This window comes from Salvelinus alpinus, chromosome 32 (genome assembly GCF_045679555.1).
Source record: "Salvelinus alpinus chromosome 32, SLU_Salpinus.1, whole genome shotgun sequence".
Lineage (NCBI taxonomy): Eukaryota > Metazoa > Chordata > Actinopteri > Salmoniformes > Salmonidae > Salvelinus > Salvelinus alpinus.
The window spans coordinates 3,929,788-3,954,063 of NC_092117.1; the positions used below are offsets into that span (position 1 = coordinate 3,929,788).

The 24,276-nt window shown below is 43.1% G+C and overlaps 1 protein-coding gene across 1 annotated transcript in view; it reads right to left on the bottom strand.

Moving 5' to 3' along the window:
- rassf4a (Ras association domain family member 4a) overlaps positions 1-20,213 on the bottom strand; it is an 89,684-nt gene extending 69,471 nt beyond the window's left edge. Inside the window, exon 1 of the mRNA XM_071379747.1 lies at positions 20,090-20,213. The gene's annotated coding sequence lies outside the window, so the exon portion shown is untranslated. The remainder of the gene's footprint in view (positions 1-20,089) is intronic.
- Between the last annotated feature and the right edge of the window lie 4,063 nt (positions 20,214-24,276).

Consider the following 24,276-nt stretch of genomic DNA (forward strand, 5'->3'; position numbering starts at 1 on the left):
AAGTTTTGACCTCTTTCTTGTGCAATTCCCCACTTGAAAAGGACAGTCCCTCCACATGAAGATTTTAACTGGATTTCACTCAATAAACAGCCATGGAATCAGTTGTTTGTCTTTTATTTACCATTCTTTGGTTGGCAGTAAACAGGTGAAAAACCTCAAAAAAGAGATGACAAATACAAGTTACTATTTGAGTTGACAGCCCAATGAAATACACAAACTTATCCACATTCACCCCAGATAAACACATTTCTGCTACCATAAACCACAAGGTTTCCACTTTTAACCAAATGTTTCCCAAAATAGAAACCCACCATTTTTAATCAAATGAGCAGAATCTGTATATTTATCTAAATTTGCATTTTAGCCAAATACATTCAAAATATTTTTAGTAGTAAAAAATTACATTTATTTTCTAATCAGTAGTTTTAAACAGACAAATCTTTCATTTTTTAGCCAAAGATTTTTTAGACTATACATTTGTTACTGAATTAAGAACTTGGTTTACTAAGATTTCTACAAAGTTTAAATTACTTTTAACCATTTCAAACAAGTTCTTTGTCAACAATGAATTTGGCTCTTCTTACTTTTCCTTTATACCCCACAAACAACATTTGAAGTTATAAATACCACTGCAAAAGTCCTATCAAAGTTAAGAGTTAAGAGTCTGTGTTTTCCAGAGTATCATTAGCAGTGCACTGCTTAAGTCAGTATAGTCAAGCATGGCCAATATGGCGCTTACCGGCTGTCTTTCACAGTTTTGTGGAGGGCTTGGACTTGCACAGTCACCTTGATCACAAAGATGAAGTTTCCTTGGTCTTGTGGTGTTATAAATGCTCCTTTCACTGCGGTCTAAAGACAACAGCAGAGCCAGGTGCTGGCACGCCCTGATTGCCTGGAAGATTTGTTCCACCTGGTTCACCACTGATTGAAGGAGGAGGAGTTTCACCACTGAGGAGCTCCCAGGCAGTTTGTCAGCACACCTCCCACTCAATCTTCCCACGGAAACCGATGGAAAGATCGTAAATCAGCACCTACATACTGCCGGTCAGCTCCGAGTTTGATCCTCAACTGGTAGCAAGACAATCAGGCGTCGAACATCTCTGTGCAGGACTGTGGTTTGCGTAGCTTCTTTCAGGACTTTGGCCGATGGCCGGTTTAGTGCGGGTTTTGTGACAGGAAGGCAGGAGCTTTGGACCACTTTGACGTTCACGTCTCGAACAATGCCCTTAGCATCTGGATTAACACTCACCACCCTTCCTAGCTTGAATTGGCCCCTCATTGCATTTTGGTCACACAACCAGACAATATCTCCGACAGCAACGTTGCGATATGAAGTGTGCCATTTACTTCTCAGAAATAAGTTTGGGCCGGCAAGCTGGCTCCAAGACCTCCAGAACTTGTTGACCTGGTTCTGCATCTCTCTGAGTCTCTTGTAAGGGTAGTTCGCAAAGTCAAATGTTCTGATCTCACCGCTTGGAGAGGCTCGGCCCAGGAGAAGTGTGTTGGGTGACACATACTGCACGCTTTCTTCATGGCTCTGCACCCTGGCATCTATTGGGCATTCGTTGGCAAGGTTTGCAGCAAGTTGTAGTGTTGTCTGAAGCTCGCTGTAGCTAAGGCCAGTGTTGTTGCCCAGGCTCTGCAGTGCCTTCTTGAGAATGCGAACAGCGGCTTCAGCAGCCCCATTGCGGTGAGGTGAGTCAGCAGGGTGAATTGTCCACTCCCATTTGGTACCTTTTTGAGCCGACATCTCTTCTATTGAAGTTCTATTCTGAGCATCCAGGAACTGGTAAAGCTCTCTTAGGACAGGTTTGGCGCCGATGAAGTTTGTCCCCGGGTTGGACCAGATCTTTCTTGGGTGCCCTCTAATTGCAGTAAAGCGTTGGTAAGCCATCAAGAAGCTCTCTGTCGACATTGTGTTGACCAGGTCTGCATGAATTGCCCTGCTGGCCATACAGCTGAAGACGACACCCCACACTTTCATTGAGACCCGTTTCTTGATGTCATCTTTGACAAGGTACGGTCCGAAGAGGTCGACTGTAGTGAACTCGAACGGAGCTGCAGGTGTGGCTCTTTCAGCAGGTAAGTCAGCCATTACCTGTTCGCACCTTCTTGCTCTTGACTTTTTGCAGAAAAGGCAGTTATCCACTACTTTTTGGGAAATTTTTCTTCCTTGGATGACCCATGCTTTCCTCCTCATTTTCAGCAGGGTTGCAGCCACACCTTCATGACCCTCCTCGTGCGCCTCCCGTGCCAATAAAGTAGAGACCCATGCATTGAAAGGCAGAAGGGGAACTGCAGCGCCATCCTCCCTGAAGCCATGGATTCCCCCACCGCAGACTAGTAACCCAGATTCTGGCTCTCTGTACACAACCAAGCGGTCCGTAGTGGTAGTTGGGAACGTCACCCCCTCTTGAGCAGCAAGATAGATGTCTCTTATTGCCTCTTGACGTTCTGTGGCGGTGATAACTCCTTTTGTGGGAATCGCCTCCCACTTTGGGGTCTCGATGGACTTTGTTGCAGATCTAAACTTTTTGGCGGCTCTCCAGATAAAAGCAACAGTCTTGATTAGACACTTTAGGCTACTAAAGCGCCTCTCATCCACCAAGTTTAGGACAGCTGCACCAGCAGGAAATCGTCCCACAAGACTTGGAAGACTTCTTTTCGCTTGGGCTCTGGTGAGTGCTGCCACAAATGACTTCTTTTGCATATTGTTAATGCTCTCTCGAGCTGTCACAGACACATCTTTTGACGACATAATTGGCCACTCGCTCTCTGGAAGATATAGAAACTCTGGCCCTTGCTGCCACTCTGAATGGGCATCAAGTTCCTTTGGCCCAGCTCCTCGAGTGATAATGTCGGCTATGTTGAGTGGTCCAGGGATCCACCACCAGTCCTGTAGCCGTGTGCTCTCTTGGATCTCTCCAATTCTATTAGCGAAGAAAGTCTGAAATCCATAGCTTTCACGCTGGATAGCTCCAAGAACAGTCTGACTGTCTAACAAATGGTACCACCTTTTTATCTGGATCTGGGTATGCTGTTCAAAGTACTTTTTCAGGCGGCTTGCAAAGACTGCACCGCAAAGTTCTGCTTTGACTGCATCCCCCTTCTGGTCTAGTGGTGTCAGCTTTGCTTTTGACTCCACTAGTCGAATTGTTAATTGTTTGTTGCAGTTCCACCGCAGGTAGAGGACAGCACCATAGGAGCTTTCACTGCCATCTGAAAAAGTGACAGCGACTGGTTCAGTTGTTGCCTTTGGTGGAGTAAGAGCTCTTGGGAACATTACTTTGCTTAGCTGGACGTACTCCTCAAAAATTCCAATTGCATCTTTGCGGAGCTCATCCGACAGGGGAAGGTCCCATGTGTCCTTGACCATGCTGCACTTTGGTTTTGCCTCTTGGAATGCCCTTCGGACCAAGATAGCCCCTCTTTGCTTTGATGGCGTTGTCAGGCCAACTGGGTCGTACAAACCAGCAACTTGACTCAGCAGTTCACGTCTTGTCAGCGGGTCTGGTGTCTGTGCTCGTACTTCTTCTAGCAGTAAGTCTTGCCCAAGTCTCATCTTTTTCTTCCGCCTGGAGAAGTTGACCCTCACCATGACATGCAACATGTCTTCATCCACAATGTAGCCGAGACCGAGCGCCTTGTTGTCTTCCTCCTTAAGCTGATTTGGCAGGACAACAACATTTGGTGATGCCTTTTCTCTTTCTCCTTTATTTTGGCCTGAGAAGACCCAAGGCTTCAGTGCAAACCCTCCTGCTTTTAGAATCAGCTCCACATTCTTTGTGATGACTTCGAGTTTTTCACGGCAGTTGTGGGATGTCAAGATGTCATCGACGTAGCTGTGCTCATGTAATACTTGGCATTCATCTGTGAGGTGGCTGAATTGAGGCAGGTTAGCCGTCTCCCTCATTGCCAGTTGTGCTATGCACCCTGCTGGCTTGTCCCCGATATTCACTCTGGTTATGGCGTATTGTTCCACCTCATCGCCCTCTGAATCCCGCCACAAGAACCGGTGTAGATGGACTTCCCTCTCCTCGAGCCACACAGAATTGTACATTTTTCTGACGTCTCCTAGAGCGGCGTAGGAGCCTTGGCGGAACTTGAGGAGGACAGCTCGAATCGGATTGAGAACGTCAGGGCCTTTCATCAGAAGGTCATTGAGACTTTGGCCTTTGTACTTCTGACTGCTGTTCCAGACAAGTCTTACCGGAGTTGTAACAGAGTGGGGGTTGGGTGCGATAAGATGACTAATATACCAGACAGGTCCATTCCAGTTGGTTAGATCCTCTTTGGTCAGCTTTCTTGCAGCCCGGCGGTCAACCATTTCGTGGACTTGAGCACCATAGGCTTTTTTCCACTGTGGTTCTTTGGCGAGCTGTCTCTCTGTTCTGAGAAAGGTTGCCTCCACTACTTTTATGTTGTTTGGCAATGTAGATGGGTCAATGAGCCATGGATACCTTGCATGCCAGTGTGGACTATCACTGTGGTCATCAGCACCAACATAAGTCAGGCCACCCTTAACAACTTCCAGCTCCCTTTCTTCAGCCAGAGTCATTTCTTTGCCACCAAGTTGACAACTGCCGCAGCGACATCTTCCACATTTTGGGGTGCAGGGGGCGCCAATGCTATCCCATCTCCACCACTCAATAAAATCCCGAGTGGAAATAGCAGAATAAGAAGACTTGATGGTAGGTTTGGCGCAGATATGTTCTTCATACATCAATGCTGCTGTTCTCATGGATCTGGCGAAGTGCGCTCTGGACTGGTGTGCTGTAACTGTAGCCTCTTCAAACAGACCAGGGTGTGTCCCTGCAATTGTCTTTCCCAATGGCCCATCCCATAGTACAAGGTCCCCAACAGTGCGTATTTTCTGTGGGACCAGTCGCCCTTCCTTATGGCTTATCAAAAGCTGTATCTGTCTTGGTCTAACAAGTTCATTTTGGGGGACATCTGGAAAGAATTTTTGGAGTCTTTTGGCTGTCACATGTTTGTGAATCTCTGCAATGCTATCCAAACCATAGCAGAGGAGTTGGTGGGATCTGACATTGCCTTGCTCTGTGCGGACCCGGATCTTTAGGAGGTACCGTTTTGTGGTGACTTGAACTTTCATTCCTCCCACACCATGGACCACAAGGGTTATGGCCTCACTTCTAAGGTTCAAACGATCAGCTGCATCATGAGTTATATAGTTTGTATCTGATGCCAGGTCGATCAAAGTCCCAACTTTTTGTCCTGCATTGGCCGTGACCTCTAAGAGCATCATGATGACTGGCCACTCCACTATTCCATTCTCTGCTAGAAGACTGGGTTGGTTGGACACAAGAGAGGTTCTGGCTATAGTGTTGCAAAAGGCATTGCAACACTTCTCTGCAAGTTCAGGTGAGAGACTTTTAATGAACTCTTCTTGGGCTTGGGTATAACGCTCTCTTGTGTCACCTCCCACTTTGCTGTTATTGGACCTCTGGACGACATTCCCTTTGGATGTACCAGCTCTCGGGCAGAGGTAATAGTGGTGTTCTGCAGCACGCTGTTCTATGCAGTCTGGCCTCCTGCACAGAAACTCTGATTTACAATAGTCACCTTCCTTGTGAATCTCCAGGCATCTTTTGCAGGCTCCCAGCTTCCTGACAGCATCTCTTTTCTCTGACAGCTTAAGCGTGCGAAACTTTTGGCAGAAATATAGCCTTTTCTTATGCTTGCAGTATCCGCAGACCACACATCCTTGAGCCTGGTCGCTTAGTTGGGTGGAGGTTCTGGTTCGAGCTTGCCGAGGTTCAGATTTCGGTTTTGGTTCCTCCTCTCTCAGTTGGTCCAGCTTCTCATAGATGGCTTCTTGACCTTGAAAAAACTTGTGGAGGTAGTCAAATCGCTTGTCTTCTTCAGCTTCATCACCTTTGCCAGCTACATGAAGAAGCCATTCCTTCTTCAGGCCATCAGGAAGTTTACTCTCTATTGTCTTTGTTACAAGAGGGTTCTTTATAGCACCGGTCTTGCCAAGCTCGTTCAGATCGACCAGGGCTTTTTCTACAGATTGGATGAGCTCAACAATCCTCCTGGGCTGGTTACCTTTAACTGCTTGGAGTCTTTGGAGCTCTTCTACTATCTCAAGGGCTATAGTTGTCTTATTTCCAAAGCGGTTCTCCAAGACCCGAAAAACCTCCTCAGCAGTTGTGTAAGTTGTAAGGTGAAGGTCTCGTATGGTCTTCTCATCCACACTCTCGAGAAGTTGGAACTTTTTAACCTCTCTGGACCCAGTAGGTTCTCCCTGCATCTGGAGCGCTTCCCAGTCTTTTTTCCACCGGTGAAACTCTCGGCGGATGCCAGAAAACTTTGGGAGTTCAGCAGGCTTTAATTTAATTGCTGGTGTGGCCACAGAACTGTTTGAAGTAGTACTCAATCTGCTGGTTTCTCCTCTAACGTGTGCCCCTGTAAAGTCTGCTTGTCTTATTGTGAGATTTGGCAGGATAGTTTCAAGGTCTTTGATACGACTCTGGAAATGTTGTTGCTCTGCTGGGGGGGCCCAGCACTTCCAATGTTTATGCACCTCCTTCGCAGCCTTCACAAGTTTCTCTAGTTGTCCGATCATGAAGAGATATGCATCTGGGTTTTTACTTGGGTCCACAGCTCCCACGTTTTCTGCTTGCGACTCTGCTGTTGTAATTGCTTGTGTCAGTTCATATTCCCCGAAATTGGCCCACAATGTCTTTTGTATGAGGTCCTTTAGCTCTTGCAGTTTTTTCTCACACTCATTGGCTGTTTTGACCAAGTCAGACTTCTGCTGCTCGCTCAACTCCTCTGCATCAGAGTTTTCTTCAATACATTGCCCCTCTACATCATCGTTGGCTTCCAGGACTTTGCCAGCTTCTGCAGTGAGCTTCCTAAAATTGTCTCTGAGCTCCTCTTCTGACATCATTGTATGCATTCGTAGCACATTATTGGCCAGACGGGAAAACTGACGCTTCGCTGATGTCCTTGCGGTCTTTAACTGCTCCACCAGTAATGAATCAGCCATTTCACTCACAGCAGCAGGCGGGAACAGTCTTTACTTGTCTCTCTGGACACGTGTGGTCACTTTTCTGGTCCTTTTCCAGTCTTGAGCCACGGTTTTTCACTGTCAAGTTTTGACCTCTTTCTTGTGCAATTCCCCACTTGAAAAGGACAGTCCCTCCACATGAAGATTTTAACTGGATTTCACTCAATAAACAGCCATGGAATCAGTTGTTTGTCTTTTATTTACCATTCTTTGGTTGGCAGTAAACAGGTGAAAAACCTCAAAAAAGAGATGACAAATACAAGTTACTATGAGTTGACAGCCCAATGAAATACACAAACTTATCCACATTCACCCCAGATAAACACATTTCTGCTACCATAAACCACAAGGTTTCCACTTTTAACCAAATGTTTCCCAAAATAGAAACCCACCATTTTTAATCAAATGAGCAGAATCTGTATATTTATCTAAATTTGCATTTTAGCCAAATACATTCAAAATATTTTTAGTAGTAAAAAATTACATTTATTTTCTAATCAGTAGTTTTAAACAGACAAATCTTTCATTTTTTAGCCAAAGATTTTTTAGACTATACATTTGTTACTGAATTAAGAACTTGGTTTACTAAGATTTCTACAAAGTTTAAATTACTTTTAACCATTTCAAACAAGTTCTTTGTCAACAATGAATTTGGCTCTTCTTACTTTTCCTTTATACCCCACAAACAACATTTGAAGTTATAAATACCACTGCAAAAGTCCTATCAAAGTTAAGAGTTAAGAGTCTGTGTTTTCCAGAGTATCATTAGCAGTGCACTGCTTAAGTCAGTATAGTCAAGCATGGCCAATATGGCGCTTACCGGCTGTCTTTCACAGTTTTGTGGAGGGCTTGGACTTGCACAGTCACCTTGATCACAAAGATGAAGTTTCCTTGGTCTTGTGGTGTTATAAATGCTCCTTTCACTGCGGTCTAAAGACAACAGCAGAGCCAGGTGCTGGCACGCCCTGATTGCCTGGAAGATTTGTTCCACCTGGTTCACCACTGATTGAAGGAGGAGGAGTTTCACCACTGAGGAGCTCCCAGGCAGTTTGTCAGCACACTCGTTTTACTGTGGATATAGATACTTTTGTACCTGTTTCCTCCAGCATCTTCACAAGGTCCTTTGATGTGGTTCTGGGATTGATTTGAACTTTTCGCACCAATGTATGTTCATCTCTAGGACACAGAACACGTCTCCTTCCTGAGCGAGTATGACAGCTGCATGGTCCCATGGTGTTTATAGGTGCATTCTATTGTTTGTAGTGGTACCTTCAGGCACTTGGAAATTGCTCCCAAGGATGAACCAGACTTGTGGAGGTCTACAATTTTTCCTGAGGTCTTGGCTGATTTCTTTTGATTTTCCCATGATGTCAAGCAAAGAGGCACTGAGTTTGAAGGTAGGCCTTGAAATACATCCACAGGTACACCACCAATTGACTCAAATTATGTCAATTAGACTATCAGAAGCTTCTAAAGCCATGACATCATTTTCTGGAATTTTCCAAGCTGTTTAAAGGCACAGTCAACTTAGTGTATGTAAACTTTTGACCCACTGGAATTGTGATACAGTGAATTATAAGAGAAATCATCTGTCTGTAAACAATTGTTGGAAAAATTATTTGTTTCATGCACCAAGGTAGATGTCCTAACTGACTTGCCGAAACTATAGTTTGTTAACAAGAAATTTGTGGAGTGGTTGAAAAATACGTTTTAATGACTCAAACCTAAGTGTATGTAAACTTCCGACTTCAACTGTACATATCCCAACCAGTAGCCATGTATTACAGGCAACATCCGCACCGATCTAAAGGCTAGAGCTGCCACTTTCAAAGAGCGGGACACTAATACGGACACTTATAAGAAATCCCACTATGTCCTCAAACGCCACCTTCTCAGTGACATGACAGGCTAAATACCTTTTATGCTCACTTTGAGGCAAGCAAAACTGAAGCATGCATGAGAGCACCAGCTGTTCCGGACGATTGTGCGATCACGCTCTCCATAGCCGATGTGAGCAAGACCTTTAAACAGGTCAACATTCACAAGGCCGCTGGGCCAGACGGATTACCAGGATGTGTACTCAGAGCATGCACGGACCAACTGGCAAGTGTCTTCACTGACATTTTCAACCTCTCCCTGACCGATTCTGTAATACCTATATGTATCAACCAGACCACCATAGTCCCTGTGCCCCAGAAAGCGAAGAGTGAAGGTATCCTGCCTAAATTACTACCGCCCCATAGCACTCACGTCAGTATCCATGAAGTGCTTTGAAAGGCTGGTCATGGCTCACATCAAAACCATCAAAACCATCATCCCACAAACCCTAGACCCATCCAATTCGCATACTGCCCCAACAGATGCACAGATGACACAATCTCACTCACACTCCACACTGCCCTTTCCCACCCAGACAAAAGGAACCCCTATGTTAGAATGATGTTCATTCACTACAGCTCAGTGTTCAACACGATAGTGCCCACATAGCTCATCACTAAGCTAAGGACCCTGGGAATAAACACCTCCCTCTGCAACAGGATCCTGGACTTCCTGACAGGCCGCTCCCAGGTGGTAAGGGTAGGCAACAACACATCTGCGACGCTGATCCTCAACACATAGGCCCCTCAGGGGTGCTTGTTTAGGCCCCTCCTATACTCCCTGTTCACACACGACTACGTGGCCAAGCACGACTCCAACACCATCATTAAGTTTGCTGACGACGCAACAGTGGTAGACCTGATCACCGACAACAGAGACAGCCTATAGGGAGGAGGTCAGAGACCTGGCAGTGCGGTGCTAAACAACAACCTCTCCCTCAACGTGAGCAAGACAAAGGAACATGCCCCTATTCATATCGACGGGGCTGTAGTGGAGCAAGTCGAGAGTTTCAAGTTCCTTGGTGTCCACATTACCAATGGTCCAAACACACCAAGACAATCGTGAAGAGGGCACGACAACACCTTTTCCCCCTCAGGAGACTGAAAAGATTTGGCATGGGTCCCCAGAACCTAAAAAATGTCTACAGCTGCATCATCGAGAGCATCCTGACCGGTTGCATCACTGCCTTGTAGCCAACCGTAAGGCGCTACAGAGGGTAGTGCGTACGGCCCAGTACATCACTGGGGCCAAGCTTCCTGCCATCCAGGACCTATATACTAGGCGTGTCAGAGGAAGGCCCAAAAAATGTTCAAAGACTCCAGTCACCCATGTCATAGACTGTTCTTTCTTCTACCACACGGCAAGCGGTACAGGAGCGGCAAGTCTAGGTCCAAAAGGCCCCTTAACAACTTCTACCCCCAGGTCATAAGACTGCTGAACAATTAATCAAATATCCACCTGGACTGTTTGCATTGACCTCGCCCCCTCTTTGTTTTTACACTGCTGCTACTCGCTGTTTATTATCTATGCATAGTCACTTTACCCCTACCTACATGTACAAATTACCTTGACTAACCTGTACCCCTGCACACTGACTCGGTACCGGTACCCCTGTACATAGCCTCATTATTGTTATTTTATTAAGTTACATAAAAAAAGTTTTACTTTAGTTTGTTTAGTAAATATTTTCTTAAAACTGCAATGTTGGTTAAGGGCTTGTAAGCATTTCCTGGTAAGGTCTACAACCTGTTGTATTCGGCTCATGTGACAAATACAATTTAATTTTATTTGAATTTAATTACACGAGAAATGACAGTGGAAATACCTTTATGCGCAAATACTGACATAATTACCATCATATCGAAGTAAACTTGGAGTCATGCGATGATATGGTGTGTGGTCCTCCCACTACAACTTGGGAAACCATGCAGTTGATAGGGTACAAAGAAACTGGATCCAATTCTAGGTCAACCCCTAGCATTTTTTCAATTTCTTGAAGCACATTAGACCAGTATCTTTGTAATTTGGAACCTAACCATAAACAATGTGTTTGAGGGCCTGTATCACTTTTACATTTGAGATACTGAGGAGAGGAGGAGGGGCTAAAATAATGTCTGTGATTTGGGGATATATGCAATCTGTGTATTATTCTTAATTGGATTACTCTAGTACGATTACAGATAGATATTGTTTTGGGGTATTTCCAAATGTCCTCCCACATCTCCTAGTCAATAGTAACAGGCAATTATTTATCCCACACTTGTAGAAAAGCAGTAGAAAAGGACCTTAAAGCATCGTAAAATAAACTTACAGACATTTCCCTTTGTAAAAAAAGCATTATTTCCATGACAGACACATCAGGGTTGCCAATCAACGTGGTGCTCTTCAAAATATGTCTTACTTGTAGAAAGTGGAAAAAGTCCTGCTTTGGGAGTCAATATTTCTCAACCATCTGCTCAAATGACAATAAAACCTTATCAACAAATAAATAATTCAGTCTGCCTATGCCCTTAATTAAGCAAAATGTTAAAGCCAGCATCCAGCAATCCTGGTACAAAATCTGGTTTGTTAAGAATCGGGGATAGAGCAGAGGTAAGTTTGGACCTTCCCAAAAAACGTTGAACTGACCTCCATGCTTCGAGTGTGTTAAGTGTAAGGGGATTATTGCAGTAATCTTTTACTGACTTGAAGCTTCTGAAAAATAAAAGATCATGCAAGGGGTATTTTAAAAAAGAAGTCTCAATGTCTAACCAAATTGAGGAGTCATCATTTGTGATCCAGTCAGAAATATAACGTAAGTGGGCACACCACCACCACAACCTAATATTGGGTAGATCGAAGTCCCCCATTGAACCTGGCAGCTGCAATATCAAAACATCATCAGCATACAAACTTATTTTATGATGAACGTCACCAATGAGTAGACCCTGTATGGCAGGCATTAGTCTGATGGCCTCGGCCAATGGTTCCATAGCGAGCGCAAAGAGGAGAGGGGACAAAGGACACCGGTGTCTGGTGCCTCTGTGTGTGGAGAAGCTATTTGACCGTAGCCTGTTAGTAAGGTGTGGCGGAGGAATCAGAATTAGTTGGGTAACATAGATAAATAAGATGTTTTATTTACATAATATGCTTATGTGAGATACTTGTCCTTGGAATGTATCCTTTTGGACTATAGTGTTGGAAGTTGCACTTTTTTCTAAGCTGGGGCTCAGTCATTTGGGGCCCAGAGAGGGGAGAGGTCAGGCTTGTCTTTTACATGTCTCTGGTGCTATACAGAATATCAGAAAGGGAAGAGGACAGGATGGAACATTGTCTTCATATGTGAATGTATCTGTTAAACCATGTGAAGGGATGGCGTGATTAAGGGGGAACAAATTACTTGTCTCTACAATGTCTGTGCGCAAGTCACTCCCCTCAGTGAGCTTGTCCAGGAGTGGGGAGAAGAGGGGGTTTACTTGAGATGAGAGTATATAGAGTTAACAATTGAGTTATGCCTTGGATGAGGCAATGTTTTGGTACTATGAAGTACCAGGAACGAAATTAGAACCTCGTTTTAGAGACCAAACTGAGCAATAATTTATAGCGAATGCAATCTGGCTAAGGGATACTCCTTACTCAAGTAAAAGGCCCTTTGTGAAGAGTTCCTAAGATCTGTGGTTCGTCATGTAAGTTGAGAGGGGTGTATCTTGGCTATAAAAGATCTTTGTATTCTACTGTAGGGACTCTCGGAACTCTCGGAATCTACTGTAGGGACTCTCATTATAGACACTGAATTGATCTGAGAGTCAAAGGGCTATTGTAAAGCTCATATTAATAAAGATGAAGTTTAAGTATAACTCTGACTGGTGTGTAGTTTGTAACTCTCCTCATTTGGTAATACAGGAAATTGCCATGACAAAGGACAGCAGCCTGAGGATCATCAAATAAAACCTTAACACATTTTATAAAGTTGTCATCTAGACTAAATTTAGTCAGAGCTAAGAATAGGTAGGACCACTCCACACGGTCAAATGCTTTTTCAGCATCTAGGGAGAAAATCCACAGCACTTCGTTGGTAGGCTTGAATAACATTAAGAAGACGCCTGACATTATTACGTGAGTTGCGGCCCTTAATCAAGTCAGTTTGGTCCCCTTTCACAATTAGTGGAAATAAGTCTTCTAGTCGTGTGGCTAGGATTTAGAAAGCAATTTTCTATCCACGTTCAGAAGGGCAATAGGTCTGTATATAGGTCTTTTTGAGAAAAAGTGAAATGTTAGCTTCCCTCAGTGTTTGAGGGAGGCTTTCATTTGAAAATGATTGGTTAAACATATCAAGCAATGGCTCAAGGATGAGGCCATGGAACTCCTTATAGAACTCACTACAAAACCTGTCTGGTCCTGGGGCCCTACCATTTTGCAAATTCTCAATTTCAAACATTATCTCTTGCTTGGTAATAGGGACATTAAGGAGAGACCTCTGAGCTCCTTACTATTTAGGAAGAACAATCTTAGAAAATAAGTCCTCCATTACTTTGGGTGCATAATTTGTCAGTTCTGAGGCATAAATATTTGCATAAAATGTCTTCATTACTAATTTAGCCATTTATTTTCATATAAATGGTTGCAATCAGAATCAGTAATAATAGCAAATGACTGGGAGTCTGTTGTCTTTTTAGCTAGGTAAGACAAATATTTTCCTGGTTTATCGCCATGTTCATAAAGCTTTCCCCAGACAAATCTATTTTTATTTCAGCGTCCTGTTTTAGGAGAGTCCAATGTTGATCTAAGGACTGATATTTCTTTAATAGGTCAGGAGTGGGAATTTTTATGTAGTCTTCTTTAGCTGTCAATTCACACTCTAATGTTTTTGCTTTTCATGTTTTTTTTCCATCTCTTAGTGGCTGAGTTTGACATAATCAGACCCCTGGCGTACACTTTACAGGTTTCCCAAAGGAGCGAGAAGCTTATCTGTTGATTGAGAGTCAACAGAGAAAAATGCTTTAAACTCTGTAATAAAATATTATGTACAGAGCTTTTGGAAAGCATTCGGACTCCTTGACTTTTTCCACATTTTGTTACGTTACAGCCTTATTCTAAAATAGATTTTTATCAATTTGATGACAAAATATAAAACAGATTTTCAGACATTTTTGCACATTTATTTAAAATAAAAACAGAAATACCGTATTTGCATAAATATTCAGACCCTTCGCTATGAGACTCGAAATTGAGCTCAGATGCATCCTGTTTCTATTGATCATCCTTGAGATGTTTCTACAACTTGATTGGAATCCACCGGTGGTACATTCAATTGATTGGACATGATTTGGAAAGGCACACACCTGTCTATATAAGGTCCCACAATTGACAGTGCATGTCAGAGCAAAAACCAAGCCATGAGGTCAAAGGAATTGTCCAGAGAGCTTCAAGACAGGATTGTGTTGAGGCACAGATCTGGGGAAGGGCACCAAAAAATATCTGCAGCATTGAAGGTCCTCAATAACACAGTGGCCTCCATCATTCTTAAATGGAAGAAGATTGCAACCACCAAGACTCATCCTAGACCTGGCAGCGCAGCCAAACTGAGCAATTGGGCGAGAAGGGCCTTGGTCAGGGAGGTGACCAAGAACCCGATGGTCACTCTGACAGAGCTCCAGAGTTCCTCTGTGGAGATGGTAGAACCTTCCAGAAGGACAAACATATAACATATCTGCAGGACTCCACCAATCAGGAATTTATGGTAGAGTGGCAAGACGGAAACCACTCCTCAGTAAAAGGCACATGACAGCCTGCTTAGAGTTTGCCAAAAGGCACCTAAAAACTCTCAGACCATGAGAAACAAGATTCTCTGGTCTGATGAAACCAAGATTGAAATATTTGGCCTGAATGCCAAGTGTCACGTCTGGAGGAAACCTGGCAACATCCCTATGGTGAAGCATGTTGGTGGCAGCATCATGCTGTGGGGATGTTTTTCAGAGGCAGGGACTGGGAGACTAGTCAGGATCGAGGGAAAGATAAACAAAGCAAAGAACAAAGATCCTTGATGAAAAACTGCTCCAGAGCACTCAGGACCTCAGACTGGGGCAAAGGTTGACCTTCCAACAGGACAACGACCCTAAGCACACAGCCAAGACAACACAGGAATTGCTTTGTGACAAGTCTCTGAATGTCCTTGAGTGGCCCAGCCAGAGCTCAGACCTGAACCCGATCGAACATATCTGGAGAGACCTGAAAATCTTGCAGCAATCCTCCCCATCCAACCTGACAGATCTTGAGAGGATCTGCAGAAAAAAATGGGAGAAACTCCCCAAATACAGGTGCGCCAAGCTTGTAGCATCATTCCCAAGAATACTGTAATCACTGCCAAAGGTGCTTCAACAAAGTACTGAGTAAAGGGTCTGAATACTTACAGTGGCTTGCGAAAGTATTCATCCCCCTTGGCATTTTTCTTATTTTGTTGCCTTACAACCTGGAATTAAAATATATTTTTTTGGGGACATTTAAACGACATTTAAATGTTTCCCCTTAAACCACTCGAGTGTTGCTTTAGCAGTATGCTTAACGTCATTGTCCTGCTGCAAGGTGAACCTCCGTCCCAGTCTCAAATCTCTAGAAGAGATTTGCCTGAAGAATTTCCCTGTATTTAGTGCCATCCATCATTCCTTCAATTCTGACCAGTTTCCCAGTCCCTGCCGATGAAAAACTTCCCCACAGCATGATGCTGCCACCACCATGCTTCACTGTGGGGATGGTGTTCTCGGGGTGATTAGAGGTGTTGGGTTTGCGCCAGACATAGTGTTTTCCTTGATGGACAAAAAGCTAAATTTTAGTCTCATCTGACCAGAGTACCTTCTTCCATATGTTTGGGGAGTCTCCCACATGCCTTTTGGCGAACACCAAACGTGTTTGCTTATTTTTTTTCTTTAAGCAATGGCTTTTTTCTGGCCACTCTTCCGTAAAACCCAACTCTGTGGAGTGTACGGCTTAAAGTAGTCCTATGGACAGATACTCCAGCTCCTTCAGGGTTATCTTTGGTCTTTTTGTTACCTCTCTGATTAATTCCCTCCTTGCCTGGTCCATGAGTGGGCGGCCCACTCTTGGCAGGTTTGTTGTGGTGCCATATTCTTTCCATTTTTTAAATAATGGATTTAAATGGTGCTCTGTGGGATGCTCAAAGTTTTGGATATTTAAAAAACAACTCAACCCCGATCTGTACTTCTCCACAACTTTGTCCCTGACCTGTTTGGAGAGCTCCTTGGTCTTCATGGTGCTGCTTGCTTGGTGGTGCCCCTTGCTTAGTGGTGTTGCAGACTCTGGGGCCTTTCAGAACAGGTGTATATATACTGAGATCACGTGACACTTAGATTGCACACAGGTGGACTTTATTTAACTAATTATGTGACTTCTGAAGTTATTTGGTTGCACCAGATCTAATTTAGGGGCTTTGTAGCAAAGGGGGTGAATACATATGCACGTACCACTTTTTTTCTTCATTTCACCTCACCAATTTTTTATATTTTCTGTATGTCCATTACATGAAATCCAAATAAAAATCAATTTAAATTACAGGTAAAATAGGAAAAACACCAAGGGGGATGCATACTTTTTCAAGGCACTGTATCTAAATGTGATATTTCCATTTTTTTTTTTTTTTTTGAAATTAGCAAACATTTCTAAAAAACAGTTCTTTCTTTGCCATTATGGGGTATTGTGTGCAGATTGATGAGGGAAAAAAACGAGTTAATCAATTTTAGAATAAAGCTGTAACGTAACAAAATGTGAAAAAGTCAAGGCACTGTAAATGTATGGTCGTTAAGAATGGTTGTATTCAATCTCTAATGTCTTGGGTGAATTGGGTGCCCCTCTGAGTTTTATGTCCAGGATCACCTCAGCATGATCAGATATGACTATGCTTCCTATATTAGTAGATAAAACAGACTACAAAAACGTCCTGGGCATAAAAAAGTAATAATGTATATTCTAGTCTGACATCCATGAGGTGCAGAGAAAAAAAACTCTGTTGGCAGGATGAAAGGTTCACCATACATCAGCATACCCCAGATCATCACAAATAGCTTCAAGCGAGCTAGTTTGAGGAGAGGGTGTAGCTATTCTGCTGGGAAACTTGTCAATAAGTGGTTTCAACAAACAATTAATATCTCCTCCAACCCCTGCAGTGTCAGAGTTTAATTCTGAAATTGTAGCATTTTTTTTTTCCTTCTTCAGAAGTAGCTAGGCAGGCTAATGTTAGTTAGCTAATTCATTTGCTAGCTATCATACAGTAGGCGTATATAAATAATGATATAGTTAATATAAGTAGACATGCAATCATAATTATGCAATCATAATTGACTATAGAGCATATAAAGCACCCACAAGCTACCGGTGGCTGAAAACACAATTGTGGGATGCGGGATGAATAAACTGGATGAATAAATAAAAACTTTCCGGGCAATTTGAAATGAATTCCTTCCTCCCACCCGCCTTGTCCTGCAAGTGTATACTCGTCAGATGTCATGATACGTCATCAGAAGTGTCCACTTAATTTGAGGGCTGAGTGGAGATAATGTGTCTTTTAAGTGTTTGGAATGCAGCCACTGTGTTTTTTCTACAGCACCATTTTGTTCCAATACATTTGCTATTTAACACAACCGTTTTTGTGACAAAACTATCCGTAGAGATGAAAATGCGATGGAAACGCATTGATCTTTAGATTTGATTCGATACATGAAAACTTAAGCGAAAAAGTACATTTTGTGTTCACTACATCATCACACGCGGATTTTTACCCGCAACAAGTCAGTTTGGTGGAAAGGTTCTTTAGCTGATGTTTTAATATTCACATGAAAATCTGTCGCCAATTGGACTGACTAACATAAGAGAAAAACAAAAAAACATTTTTGAAATTGCACCTTAGTATTCTACTATTCTAACTCTCAACATTAAGTTGAGATCCTGAATGAGTTCGACAAAAGTTTGCCCATCCCTGGTGTAGAGTACATAAACAGTTAGTCCATATTTTCATTGTGAGAATCAATTAAACGCACAACACTGGTGTTCCCATGTCGTTGAGTGGTTCTCGTTGGGGTTAGTGGGAGGACACTGGCACCTAGTGGTTAAATCACAAACTGCACTGGCACTAATGATCAGTCTAACCATCTGAATGGTCACCTGCCATCAGCTGATATCATTAGACTCGACCACAGCAGGACTAACACTAACCTATTATCTAACTCATATAGAGAAGAGGTAATGTTGGAGACTGCACTACAATGTCCTATTTAAAAAGTTTCAATTTACAATTTACATAATCAAATTACTTGTCCCATTTGTATCAATTATCATCCTTGATTCAATGTATTGTCACAGCCCTGTAGGTGCTGGTTGGTAAGAGGATCTCTCGCTCTCTCATTGAGGTTTAGTTAGCTCCACAGCATTGGTTGGTCACAGGTTTTGATGGGAGTGAGAGATTTTACAGGACACTCCAGGTGGGATTAATCCATTAACCCTGGTCTGGGACCTTTAACTCCTTTAACTCTGTGACCACTCAGCTGTGTGTGTGTGTGTGTGTGTGTGTGTGTGTGTGTGTGTGTGTGTGTGTGTGTGTGTGTGTGTGTGTGTGTGTGTGTGTGTGTGTGTGTGTGTGTGTGTGTGTGTGTGTGTGTGTGCGTGTGTGATAGGGGCCCAGTTCTCCTCCGGATTCACTCACAGAGATGACTGGGTCAACCAGCATGGTCATTCTGTCATACATATTCATAAACTGTAATGGATGTATAAATATTCCACAACGTTAAAGCATCTAAGTCTGTCACCATTTACATTAATTTTTAAACCCCAGCACATGAACCTTCAGAGAGAGACCGGGCATATGCTGCTCACAACTTTTTTTTAAACTCAATATGATTGTAGGGGACGGCAGGGAAACAAACCTGGGTCGCTGGCGTGAAAGCCAAACATCCTATGTGCCACGCCAATCGGGCTACCCACTTGATGAGAATTGTAAAGTGCTTCATATAGCAAGGATCACTACAATGAACGGGAAGGCACATCCCTGTGCCCTCACACATCCAGCCATGCGTTCGGAAGGCCTCACGGCCACCATCTCACTTCTGACACCAGTGTAGGGGAAGGTGGGGCAGGGAAGCAAACCCAGGTCACTGCTATGAAAGGCACCCTAAACGCATTGCCCCAATAGGGTTAACCCACTTGCTGGGAATTGTAAAGTGACACATATAGCAAGGATTGCTAGTACATGTTCTGTGGTTATCCATCCTGTGTTAACTTTGAGGTGATGCCAAAGGACAATGTCCACCAGTGCTTGAACAATAGAACTCATATTCTATTCTATTGATGCTCCCTCTTCTTATTTTCTGTTGATGTTTCCTATTCTCTTCTATTGATGTCTCTTATTTTATATTCTATTTTATTCTATAGCGGTTTCCTCTTCTATTCTAGTTTAGTCTGTCGTAGGCTATAGATGTCTGCCGTGTGGAGACATACAGGCTCAGGTCTTTGAGGACAGTATCCCCGTGGACAAAGGCTCCTCAGACCACAGAGCACAAGCTAATTGATTGGATCAGGCAGAGCGAGACCCTGTCCATCTAATTGCCGCTCCTCTTCCCAGCTGGGACCAGCTGGTAACTGTCTATTGTTTGTGTAAAAGGATTTCCTCCAAAACCACAAGTAGGTGAAGAGGCACAGAAAATCTGCTGAAATTGCGATTATGCTTCTAAATCAAATCAAAAAGTAAATACAGTATTTTTTTATCTCAGTCTGGAGTGTCGAGCTCAACCGCTTTAATATGCTTTTTTTGTTTTGTTTTACTGTTCAGTGCCTCAAAGAGTTTTCCATAATAGCCCATGGCAACTATGATATTATATGTATTATATTATCCAGTTATTTATCAATGACATACTTTATTAACTATCTCTGTCTTATAGCATCATGAATCCTTGCGCTTTTTCCTAAACTCTTTTCTTCACTCAGTTGCCGACCGTGTATAACATTTGACAGATCAAGCAAAAAACAACAACGGGAAGATTGGCTACAGTAGGCTGGCTATATGAACCACAAAAGAACGACGACTGACATAGTAAGGAACTGATGAGCATACATTTAACACAGCGGCTGTCACTAGCATGCTTTGGAATGATCTAATATAACAATATATTCTAACAATAAGTGCAGATCTCTTACCATCACAGAGTGCAAAAGGAGGGTAGCGTTTTTTTTTATTATTCCAAAACCAGGCGGTCTCAGTCTGGAAATTCGCTGTATCTCTCTTATCTCGTATCTCCCTTAAAACCCCCTTGACCCTGCGCTATTCTGGTGTTGGATTGAAACCGGGTTGAGAGATTGACAGAAATATTATCCAGTAACGGGGCTGATTGATAAGACAAAACCAATAAGATTCATCTGTGGGCGAGTTTACGTTGCCTGTGGATACAGCGCTGCGTACCTCTTATATTAATATACATTTGAAGTCGGAAGTTTACATACACCTTAGACAAGTACATTTAAACTCAGTTTTTCACAATTCCTGACATTTAATCCTAGTAAAAATTCCCTGTTTTAGGTCAGTTTGGATCACCACTTTATTTTAAGAATGTGAAATGACACAATAATAGTAGAGAGCATTACTTATTTCAGCGTTTATTTCTTTCATCACATTCCCAGTGCGTCAGAAGTTTACATACACTCAATTAGTATTTGGTAGCATTGTCTTTAAATTATTTAACTTGGGTCAAACGTTTCGGGTAGCCTTCCACAAGCTTCCCACAATAGGTTGGGTGAATTTTGGCCCATTACTCCTGAGCTGGTGTAACAGAGTCAGGTTTGTAGCCCTCCTTGCTCGCACACACTTTTTCAGTTCTGCCCACACATTTTCTATAGGATTGAAGTCAAGGCTTTGTGATGGCTACTCCAATTCCTTGACTTTGTTGTCCTTAAGCCATTTTGCCACAACATTGGAAGTATGCTTGGGGTAATTGTCCATTTGGAAGACCCATTTGCGACCAAGCTTTAACTTCCTGACTGACGTCTTGAGATGTTGCTTCAATATATCCACATAATTTTCCTACCTCATGAAGCCATCTATTTTGTGAAGTGCACCAGTCCCTCCTGCAGCAAAGCACCCCCACAACATGATGCTGCCACCCCCGTGCTCCACGGTTGGGATGGTGTTCTTCGGCTTGCAAAACCCCCCTTTTTCCTCCAAACATAACGATGGTAATTATGGCCAAACAGTTCTATTTTTTTGTTTCATCAGACCAGAGGACATTTCTCCAAAAAGTACGATCTTTGTCCCCATGTGCAGTTGCAAACCGTAGTCTGGCTTTTCTATGGCAGTTTTAGAGCAGTGGCTTCTTCCTTGCTGAGCAGCCTTTCAGGTTATATCGATATAGGACTCGTTTTTACTGTGGATATTGATACTTTTGTACCTGTTTCATCCAGCATCTTCACAAGGTCCTTTGCTGTGTTTCTGGGATTGATTTGCACTTTTCGCACCAAAGTACGTTCATCTCTAGGAGACAGAATGCGTCTCCTTCCTGAGCGGTATGACGGCTGCGTGGTCCCATGGTGTTTATACTTGCGTACTATTGTTTGTACAGATGAGCGTGGTACCTTCAGGCATTTGGAAATTGCTCCAAATGGATGAACCAGACATGTGGAGGTCTACAATTTTTTTCTGAGGTCTTGGCTGATTTCTTTTGATTTTCCCATGATGTCAAGCAAAGAGGCACTGAGTTTGAAGGTAGGCCTTGAAATACATCCACAGGTACACCTCCAATTGACTCAAGTGATGTCAATTAGCCTACCAGAAGCTTCTAAAGCCATGACCAAATTTTCTGGAATTTACCAAGCTGTTTAAAGGCCCAGTCAACTTAGTGTATATACACTTTTGACCCACTGGAAATGTGATACAGTGAATTATAAGTGAAATAATCTGTTTGTAAACAATTGTTGGAAAATTTACTTGTGTCATGCACAAAGTAGATGTCCTAACTGACTTGCCAAAACTATAGTTTGTTAACAATAAATCTTTGGAGTGGTTGAAAAACGAGTTTTAATGACTCCAACCTAAGTGTATGTAAACTTCCGACTTCAACTTTAAATCACAAAGAAGTAGGAAAATGTGCCTGAACAGATTTACTATTATGAATGAATTGGTTAATTATAGCCTAGTGGTAAGACAATTTCCTTCTGCACTGATGTGAGAGACAATTAGACAGGTGAAAGCAGGCTTCCAGAGGGCCACTTTATCACTTTTGACCTGTCCTGCATTTTCAGATCAGGACAGATGAAGGAGAAGAAAGGTGGAAAGGAAGCCACAGTTGACTGTTGAGAAGACAAGAGGAGAGGACAGGAGAGGAGAGGGGAAGCCACTGTAGACTTGAGATGCAGCCCTCACATCCTGTCTTTGAGACTGGATTTGGCATCTAGGAAACTATCACAGGGCAGGAGCTGGTATAAGAGAATCCGAGGAAGTGTGTGTGTGTGTGTGTGTGTGTGTGTGTGTGTGTGTGTGTGTGTGTGTGCGCGCGTATGTGCATTTGTGTCTATATGTGTGTGTGTACCAGAGGGTGGGTCAGTTATTCCAGCAACCAAGACACTTCTACCAGTGGAAACTGTTTGTTTTAGAGGATGTGGTTACGACAGGACCCATTCCAAATAAGGAACGTGTTTTTGAATGTTTTTAAGGATGAGGAAGTTTGAGGAAGCAGACTGGAAATATTGAGGCTGCGTGTTAACACCTCTTTCCTGACTAACTGTTCTCATTCTTTCTCCAAATATCTCCTGAGGTTACTCAGGCAAAAAGCAAGTTTAGTATTAAAAAACAGGAAGAAAATGTATGGTATCACAGTGCCTTTCTGCTTTCTAAATATTTGAACTAATTTAACTCTACTGTATATAAGAACATGAATACAGTATGTAAATATGAATAGTGTATAATAATTATTTTTGTTGTCTCTTGGTGTCTAGACATTATATGACTCTATTATCACATGTTTTATGTAATGTTCTGCACTGCTGCATGTGCAACAACTAATGTGGTTCCTAACTCTCTTCTCCTCTCACCCCAGCTCCCCAGGACAGAGCTGAATTTGGGACAGTTCAGTCACTACCCCCTTTCAAGGGGACAATACAGAGCAAGGTTACGAACCATTCAGCTTCCGCAGGACAAAGAGTCCCTGTAACCCATCCTAATAGCCCCTGGACAATAGTCAGAGAGACCCTGTAGAGGAGTTGTAGTGTATACTGAATTCAGAGCTCGGATGAGTGGAGCAGCCTGCTTGCTAGTGTATGGAAGCGAAAGGGAGGATGATAGGAGGATAGAAGACAACCATGAGGGGATATCACAAGTCTGGGTTCTGTCTGATAAAGGGTGTGTGTGTGTGTGTGTGTGTGTGTCTACCTAGAGTTCCAGAGCTCTAGGTGTTGTCTGATGACAGAGTATCTGCTTCTATTGATTCTCTCCACGGTCTGGGTTCTGTCTGATAAAGGGTGTGTTTGTGTGTGCATGCTGTTGTGTGTGTATTGATTAATAGCTAGAATAGAAGAGATATGTCTGAAAGCATGGATTGCTAATGCCATAATTCCTTTTGAGGTGAGTTCTACAGGGTGTATCTACCGACTAGATCTGTTTGATAGCTAATTGAGAAGACACCTTTGTTGTTGACACCTGTGTTCCTCCCAGAGGAATTGTGTCTACCAGACCTGGGTTCAAATATTATTTGAAATCTTGCTTTTACCTGCGTGTAGTGCCAGATGGGAAGGATTATACCTTTTGGGACTGTTTTCAGTGGTACATCTGGCTACGGTGTTTCAAGAGGGCGGACACCTGTGTTTGCAAGACAGAAGACACTAGATCGAGGCTGAGTACCAGCTTGTGATAGAGAAAGCTGAAGAGCCGGGCTGGAGCAAAGCCTGTACACCCTGTAGCTACACCTACCTGTGCTGTGTCTGATGTTGTTTCTGCTGAGAACTCTCCCTGGAGATAGAAGAGACAATTATTTCTCAGGTTCCCACTGGGCAAAAACTGGTTGCATCAAAGTTGTTTACGCATCATTTCAACCGCCCCAAAAATCTGTGATGACTTGGAGAACTGATTGGATTTGCACAAAAAGTCATCAACGTAACGGCATTTCATTTCATTTTTTTTTACCCAACTTTTAACCTACTGTAAATCCAGCGACATGGTGACTTATTTGTGGATTTCACGTTGAATTCACGTTAGTTGACAACTCAACCAAGTAAATCAAAACTAGACGTCGAACTGACGTCTGTTCCCAGTGGGTTGCTAGGACAAGCCAGGAGTAACCTCTTCCTGTGCTCCATCACCATGGTCACCCCACCTAGGTGTTCCGTTACGACACACACGC